At 36.3% G+C, this 7,815-nt stretch overlaps 1 pseudogene; it reads right to left on the minus strand.

Moving 5' to 3' along the window:
• Nucleotides 1-1,239: 1,239 nt before the first annotated feature.
• On the minus strand, nt 1,240-5,293 carry LOC103271562 (annotated as a pseudogene).
• Nucleotides 5,294-7,815: the final 2,522 nt, after the last annotated feature.

Raw genomic sequence — 7,815 nt, forward strand, 5'->3', positions numbered from 1 at the left:
TACTGATTCTTGATTCAAGTACTAAGCAAAGAATAGAAAACAAATTACTTGATGTGTTAAAGGTGTCTATAAAAAGTATTGCTAAAATAAAGTGTACAAATTCCTTAAAATTCAAGAACATGATATGAATTTCTGTGGGCACTACTCTTCAGCATTGAATTGAATCTTCCAGTCAGTAAAATATAACAAACAAACAAAAACAACATACACATGGGGGAAACTATCCATACTCATAGATAATATATGAATGTTTGCATAAAAATTCAATAAATATATTGCAAAATAGACACACACGAAAAGATAATGCATATAAAAGCTTTTTTTTTTTTTTTGAGTTGGAGTTTCACTGTCACCCAGACTGGAGTGAAGTGGCCACTCCCGGCCACTGCAACATCGACCTGCTGGGCTCCGGCAATCCTTCCACCTCAGTCTTCCATGTAGCTAGAACTACAGGTGCACGCTGCCACACCTGGCTCATTTTTTGATTTATTGTAGAGATGAAGTCTCGCCAAGTTGCCCAGGTGGGTCTCAAACCCGCGGGCTCAGGCAGTCCACTCACCTCGGCCTCCAAAAACTTTAAATAACCAGTTGTGTTCCTGTATGCCAGATACAAACTAAAAGTATCAGACTGAAATAGACATTCTGTAAAACAGAATCATATGAAATATACAGGTATAACTCTAAGAATATATGTCTCTTCAGTCATGAGAATACACTGGAGCACAAGAGCTGACAATACAAGTTCATTGGTCACACACTCAGGAGAAGGAGGCTAGTGTTCCGTGTTGCACTTGCTGTTGCAGTGGGTCTGTTGACAGTCCTCCTGGTCTGGTGACTCTGCTGTTTTGCATTTCAGCCTCTCTGCATCAATTTCTTTTCTGTTCCTTTCTTTCTTTTCTTTCTTTCTTTCTTTCTCTTTCTTTCTTTCTTTCTTTCTTTCTTTCTTTCTTTCTTTCTTTCTTTCTTTCTTTCTTTCTTTCTGATGAAACATGTATTTAACAATGTGACTGCGCACAAAATGCTAAGAGCATTTTTCTTCATATTTTACAGAAGGGCTTGAATGTACAGACTTTCTACTAATGATCACAGCACATCACATCCAAGGCCAGCACCTAAGTTAGATGCATTATAATTTGCTCAGAATTTAAAGGCTTAATGGCAATAATGGGGGGAGGAGGGTATATAAGTTTATTTTACATAACTGAACGAAAAATAAATTTAAGAACTAGTAAATAGAATCTAATATGGTCTCATGCCCCTCGAGGGGGTTGGTGCCCGGTTTAGGTGGGTGATTACTATGTCCAAATAATCTCCTATCTGAAACTTCTGCGACTGCAGGGTCATGGAGACATCAGTCCCCCTTCTGCCAGACATGGTGCTGCGGATCTCCTTAACACAGTAGCCAGGTCTTTTGACATCGGTGAAAACGATGGCAAAATTGAAGTGTGTGCCCTTCTTTCTAGCTTCTGGGTAGATTTATTTCTCTAAACTAGTCAGTTCTTTCAAGGTTGCATCCATCCAGGGGCAGATCTGCAGGTCGCTGGACGGCATGTTCCTGCGGGAGAACTCGTGCATGCGCGGTGGCGGTTGTTGGTGGTGAGGACGCACAGCAGCAGTGGGCACGCCTTATTGAGTGGATCGGCTGCCCTGGCTCATTCTTGATCTCCTCCTGGGTGACCATGTGCGACTCCACCACCGTCTTCCTCCTGCGCCTGCCAGTTGCTCGCTCTGACCTCTGACACCCTCCGCAAGCCCCAGCGCAGGGTCCTACATCAATTTCATACTGCTCTTCTTTCTTCACCCCACTTTCTGTTGAAGAATTAGATTGATTTCATTAGTATCTATTCAAGAGTGTGTCCATTGTACAGAGATCCCTAAGAGATAAAAATAATAATGATCATTAGCATTTAATCAATTCTTACCAGCATCCAACTGCTTTGTAGATTATCATATATAATAATAACTATATAAAATGGGTATAACTACTATACTTATATGTGAGAAGAAACAATTATTAAACACAGGGAATGTGCCTCACTCCCTCTGCGTGTTCTGTCTTTCATTTCTTCACCTTTCACTACCACCATTTTTGCAATATCTCAATTTGAAGCTCCTAGAGTCAGGTGTTGGATGTAATCCTCAGTCCTGACTGCATGTAGATGCCATTTGGAGAACATTTAAAAAATCAGTCCCTAGTATTTATTTATTTATAAGTTAATCTCTGAAGTTGGAAATGAGGCATAGCTATTTTTAGGAGCCCTTCAAGTAGTTCACATTTGCGTTGATAGCCATTGCTCAAGATGTCAAGCAAACAAATGCTGCTTCTCTACCAAGAAGAAAAGAGTCTGAAAGACATTTTTTCAGAATTTCCAGAAATGTTCCATTCTTAGTACTAATATTCAAGGATAATATTTGTGAAAAGATAAAAAGAAAGACTCATTATAACTTGGTGGTAATATCTATGTCTGTGTTATTGTAAGAAACAAGAAACCAGGATTCAATCAATAAGGGTGATTCATTATTATCTAAAATGAAGAGGACATATATAAAATCCAGTTAAAATATGTCCTCTGGCATTCTATAGACTAAATGAGCTGTTATAAGTATACTAATCTGTTGTTAGACAACTATCTCTTCGTGCATCTCCAAAACAAGAATTCCAAATATTTAAGCACCTTAATAATTTGCAGGGAAAAGAAAAGGGACCAAATATTCACATGCCAGTCATCCTACATGGAAGACACCCTCATTAATTGAATTGCAGTACAGAGGCTAAAATAAGAAAGGCGTGGTAGCACATGCCTGTTGTTCCAGCTACTGGGAAGGCTGAGGTGGAAGGATCACCAGAGCCCAGCAGGTCGAGGCTGCAGTGGCCAGGAGTGTGCCACTGCATCCAGTCTGGGTGACAGAGGGAGAATCCAACTCAAAAAAAAAAAAAGCATCAGTTTTCCAGCACTCATCCCCATAGCCTGCAATGCAATCTTACCTCCACCCTGCTATGCTTCTCTTTCCAACTTAATCCCCTACTTATCCAGTTTGTAGATTCATGGAAACATAGAAACTAAGGGTGTCAGAATAGTGGCTAGGAGCTTGGCAAAATTTCCTTGGTAAAAACTTGTTCTTTCACGTTTTAACTAACTGATCTTGAACAAAGAACTATAGTTGTTTGGTTAAATTTCTCTAAAATGACAAAATTAATAGTGTTTATAATCAGAGTTCCTCAAAAATTAATTAAAAAAATTATCACCTAATCTTCTTCTTCACATGCTAAGCTCTTAAACTCTGTGAAGTATGGAACTCAATCATCTGCATTTTTAACCAGATGATTTTAATATCCAGATGCTACTTGTTAAAAGTCACTGCTAGGTGTCACCCTTTTAGTTGCAAAGGTCTATATAATGGTGTCCACAATAAGAGTTATTGTGAAGGCTAAATAAATCCATTGACATAAAATGATTAATTCAGTGAAATTATCATAACAAGATGTCATAAATTTTCATTAGCATTATGAGGGCAATTAAAAATATGTATATATTTTCCAGATGATATATGTTAACAAGGTGGTTGAAATCACTTGTACAATGTTCCATAAAATGACCCTAGAAAAATCTGGCTGCCCAATTTCTTTTCTTTTCTTTTTGGCCATTACTTTTTTTTTTTCTTTTAGGCACTTTTTACTTTCCAAAAAAAATTGTTGTTAATATATAAACATCTCATCCTCTCAAAACATTCTACAACTATACAGCTGTTTGCTCCATTATTTGCATAGGAAATGACCACAATACCAAAATAAGAGGGAAAAGAAGCAAAACAGCAACTGATTTATGCTTTTCATGTTGTGTCTCCACGTATAAACATTTTTGAAGTCTCTTACAAAATTATTTACACCGTTTGTCATCTATTTGCACATTGTAAGAGCAACTTTTCTAACAAACAAAACTATAATTTATCAAGTTATGAAAATTTTTTTCTAAACAAAAACCTTACTATATTACCACAAAATAAATAAAGATAAACAATATTTTTAAAACAAAATTACATTTTCATTTCAATTAAGACCCCTTTTGGCTTTTGCTTCTTTATTCTGTCCTTTGGTGAACAGCATCGGCATCACATTACTATTTTATATTGCATATATGTAGCACTTGCTTCCTTAAGTTTTCAACATACCATTTATATTTAAAGGCAGACACTGAGTCAGTATTAACAATAGATTAACTAAACTGCATTGTAATTTAGGTAAAATTACTGTGTCTCATGTACATTACATGCAAAATCCACATAAATTGTCATTTAACCAACAATACTGCACGAGCAAACATCTCGATATATGAAAAATGCATCATAAATTCAACATTTCCATACATGAAAACTGCATCATAAATTCAACTTTGCCTTTTAAAAAATGATACTGCATTTAGCTTAATGTAAGAGGTTTAACTTTTGGATATTGTAACTATCTTTAAACTCTTCTGTTTACAATTCATATAAAATGTCTTTCATATTTAAAATAAACAACCGTACTTTAATCAGTGCATTAAATTTGTTTTTTAAAGTTCATTTGAATGATTATTCCTTCCCCCTAAACAAATGAATTTGGTAGCATTGAGAGGTATCTTCCCACAAATTCTGACTGTAAATGTATCTATGGTTATTTTCAAAAGAATTATCATTTTTTCCCAAAAGAATCTTAAAAACTTGTAATAAACCTATAAAACTGATTTGCATATTTACCAAATTTTGAATAACAAATGTAGGCAACTCATATATTTTAAAAAACAGAAACAACGACACATTTGTTCAATGGCTACTGTGAATTGCCAGGTATACTGCGGACCTCTAGGGATTATCTAACAGTGGAAGCAACTCCTCCAACGCCAAGTAGAATCTTGACGCCCACTCCCCCCCTCGTGCCTGTGTGCTCAGCATTGTCATGTGACCGCCCCCCACCATGAGATGCTGCCTGCTGAGACGAGGCCCGCTGGGACCCACGTGGACGCCGCAGCGAGCGCGCAGAGGCTCAGGACCACCCGACACTTTGGTATTTGCACGATGCATATCCCCTGTTTTCTCAGGTATACAAACTGTGCATTTCCGGCGGCGGCTGTCCAGGCGGCCTCAGTTCTGGCGCCTCTTCCTGTGCAGCGCCAGGTGGTCGGAGCGCGAGGAGCTGCGGCTGCACTCGGGCGCACTGGAAGGGCTTGGCGCCCGTGTGCTCGCGGCAGTGGCGCGTCCGCTCGTCCGAGCGCGAACCTCCAGTCGCAGCCCTGCCGGGTGCACTTGTGGCGGCCATTACTTTCTTCCGACGTGGATCACACTATCCCTTTTCTGTCATCTAGAATGTATTCTCATGCTAGGTATGCTGGGCCTCATTTAAACATTCTTCAGATTTGTACCTTGTTACCACCAGTGGGAAAGTTTTCACAATTGCCCCAAACAATTATGTCTCCCTTCTCCTCTGAAGTGTTATATTCTTTCTCTTCTCCACCAATCCGTTTGGGATTACTAACTTATACATTTGCTGAAAATGTTTAAAGTGTATTCCAGCTAAGGGAATTGAATGCATGGACTGATATTTTTTCTTTTGCGTACCTCTAATACTGTCTTTATAATCAATAAGTAAAGATGATTGATTGACCAAAAGGTTACTCATACTCTGAATGTAAACTATTCCGTAGTGGTAGCTAGGAAAATTGTCCAGGAAAAGATGAAGATCCATGCTTCTTTTTATAACATTTACGAATACAGTGTTCTTGATTTCCTTCACAGGTTTCAAAAAAACAAAACAAAAAAAAACAAAGGAAAGATTTTAGAATTGGAAAACTTGGGTCTGACTACACAGGTGCATCATGTGTTGCTTTAATTTTCTTAATATTCTTACGTATTAAATGAAGATGTTAAATGTGCCAGCTTACCTCTTATGATTCAAGGTGTATGAAATATCTTCCATTTCAAGAGGAGGCCACACAATTCTATGTCTAGTAAATTAGAATCAATTTAGGATATTTTCAGATTTATCAGGAAAGAAATATGCTATATGCTGATTCCACCACAAATAGTGAAACAATGAATTGTACACTGTTGGTCACTGTTGGCAAACAAAAATTTTAAAGTATTGAGAAGAACACTGGTGGAAGAGAGAATGCAGAGAGAGAGAGAGATAGAGGAGAGAGAGACAGAGAGTGAGAAAAACAGAGTGAGAAAGAGAGAGAGAGAGAGAAAGGAGAAAACTCTCACTCATCTGGAGCCCTCGATCTAACTTTTCATGAAACCTATTGTAGTTGAGTCTCATAATCAGTGAAGGGTTTTGTTTTGCTTGCCTTAGATGTTTTAATTGAATGTTTGTCACTTGCAACACAGAAAGACCTGGCCAGTAAAACCAATCTCTGCATGTTTTTGTGAATTCAATGTAATTATTATGCATTAAAAAGTTCTGTCAGCAACGACCACTCATTATTTTTAGTCTTTTTAAATTTTTTTCCTGTATTTTGTTGTTTTATCATCTTTTTTCATGTTCACATTTAAATATCCTCAAAAAATAGAAAAAGCAATTATGCAGATAGTATAAAGGCTGAGATACTATATTATATATAAGCTAAGTCCATTTTCTCTTGCACACAAAGCAACATAACCCACCTGACCAAAATGATTGGTTCTTTGTCAAAGTAATATTTCTCCCCACAAAAAAAGGGAAAAAATATTCTCACAAAGTTAAGTCAGCATATGGACAGAATTTACAGCCTATATACATTACATGCCTATTTTTTATTTTACATTTTAAAAGCCATCAATAGTGCTTGAAAAGTATTATAATTGAGGCACTGTTAAAATTGTAAAAATTATAAAAGCAATTCAATTGATTTTCAAAAATTACATGAGTGAGACAGTAGAGCCAAAAGACATATAATGAGCGGGGGAAAAATTTAACACAAAATTCTTAAAGACCTTGTATCAATTCTCTGACACAAAAAGAGAATAGGATCAGCAACAATTAAAAATGTTGACTGTACTGTACAGGCATCAATAATATATTAAGTGGATTTATGTTCTTTGCAAAATAGATAAACATTTTTTGTCCTTTATAAGATTTATCAGATCATCTGAGATAGGTGATTAAAATAAGAATTTGCTTGAAAATAACTCTAAAGAATTAATATATCTGTGACTATTTTATGTGAAATATTTAAAGAAAAAAATAACTTGTCCTGGTATTATGTAACAGCTGTATATTTGCTTGAGTAGCTGGTATAATTGAATAGATGACTACAATGTGATGAAACTCTACAATGGCTAGTGGTTCTGAAGCTCTATTCAAACATAATTAACTTGAAAATTGTTCTAAAATTTGTAAGTATAACTGATGTTGAAACAATTATTTAAATGTGTTTATGTTTTTAAAATTTCTAACAGTCTGATAGAGAATTGACAATAATATTCTTTTAAAGAATCTCAGAAGTTTATTAAAATAACTCTCAAAATTATGTGGTTCACATTCTTACTTTTTACAGACAATGGCACCAAAGCCTGAAAAAGTGTATAGAATTCCTGTTGGTTACAAAGAATTAGTAGAAAATTTGAAAACAGAAGTTGGGTCTATTGTTTCCTAGGCTACAATGAACCTTGTTTTTGCTATATTCAGTTTCTCTCTATGATGAGTAGAGCTGTCTCATCTCAAAAGAAGTGTTCAAATCCTAAGCCCTAGACCCTATAAATGTAAGTGTTTTTTTTCTTTGAAATCTGGTCATGTCAGATGTAATGAAATTAAGATGAATCCTACTGGGTTACTACAATGGGCCCTAACCAATGGCTGGTGTC

Source organism: Carlito syrichta, unplaced genomic scaffold (genome assembly GCF_000164805.1).
Source record: "Carlito syrichta isolate Samal-C Ts95f unplaced genomic scaffold, Tarsius_syrichta-2.0.1 Scaffold29437, whole genome shotgun sequence".
In the NCBI taxonomy this organism is placed as follows: domain Eukaryota; kingdom Metazoa; phylum Chordata; class Mammalia; order Primates; family Tarsiidae; genus Carlito; species Carlito syrichta.